General features: G+C 36.0%; 1 protein-coding gene across 1 annotated transcript in view; it reads right to left on the bottom strand.

Annotated features, from left to right (window-relative positions):
- The window catches only part of FAM19A1 (family with sequence similarity 19 (chemokine (C-C motif)-like), member A1), a 230,833-nt gene that overhangs the window by 229,505 nt on the left and 368 nt on the right, over positions 1-960 (bottom strand). The gene's annotated exons all lie outside the window — the stretch shown is intronic.

A 960-nucleotide genomic window follows, 5' to 3' on the forward strand; every position in this document is an offset into this window, starting at 1 on the left:
TGACATACTTGGGCATCTAATACAGACAACTGTGATTTTTCATACTTGTATTCATTATTGTAGTTACTGGCTAAATTTCCCTCTGACTTTTTAACTTCAACAGCTCTTTCTCAGTGCCTGCAAGGACCGGGAGGTTTGCAAGGCTCAGCTACGCTACACATCATCCAGTTCCCTTAACAACACCTTCTGCTGCATTTCATATTGCCAAATTAATCAAACTTCAGGCACTCTCCTTATTCAGCCAATGACGTGATGCCATTTTCTATCTAATAATCCAATCAGCTGAACATCGTTTTCACAGAGCAAGAAATACTTTGAAAGACTAGATCTCTCACATAGAAAAATCATGTCCTTAAAGAAAAATTAAAAAAAAAAAGAAAAGTCTGTATGTGATATATCAGGGGGATTACTGCCGTCGGAAAATTAACAATAAAATAGTGAAACACAATGTTAATAAAATATATGCATATAAAAAAATATGGGTTTGCTTTTGATTTTAAAGCAGCACACAGTCTTTGGGAAGCTTTTTAAGTCTAATTGGCTGAAGAGGCCCACATAAACTGACAAGTATAATTAATAGAAAATACCAAAACATTATTTTGATCAGCATGAGGCTCTTCCTTTCTCTGTAGGGTTTGATGCACTGCTTAGCATATAATTAATTTCATTTTCAACTGTTTAGTTTGCAGTATACAGTGTACTTTTTCTCCTCTCTTTTTAGACCTATTTATCTTGCAAAATAGATTCAATCCCCTCAGATCAGGGAGCTCCCAGTAGGTTTCCCGTGTCTTCAGGAATTAATGCCTTCTTGTCATATTTGGTGTTCCCATGCTTTTTTATACAACAAGGTAAGAGGGAAAGGTGACTCTCACATAGGGATATTTCAGGTATTCAGGTTATTTAAACCAAACTTTAAAAATCCTAGCCAAACAGTGAAGCAAAGCCAAACTTCCCCAGCCT

This window comes from Charadrius vociferus, unplaced genomic scaffold, assembly GCF_000708025.1.
Source record: "Charadrius vociferus isolate BGI_N301 unplaced genomic scaffold, ASM70802v2 scaffold324, whole genome shotgun sequence".
Lineage (NCBI taxonomy): Eukaryota > Metazoa > Chordata > Aves > Charadriiformes > Charadriidae > Charadrius > Charadrius vociferus.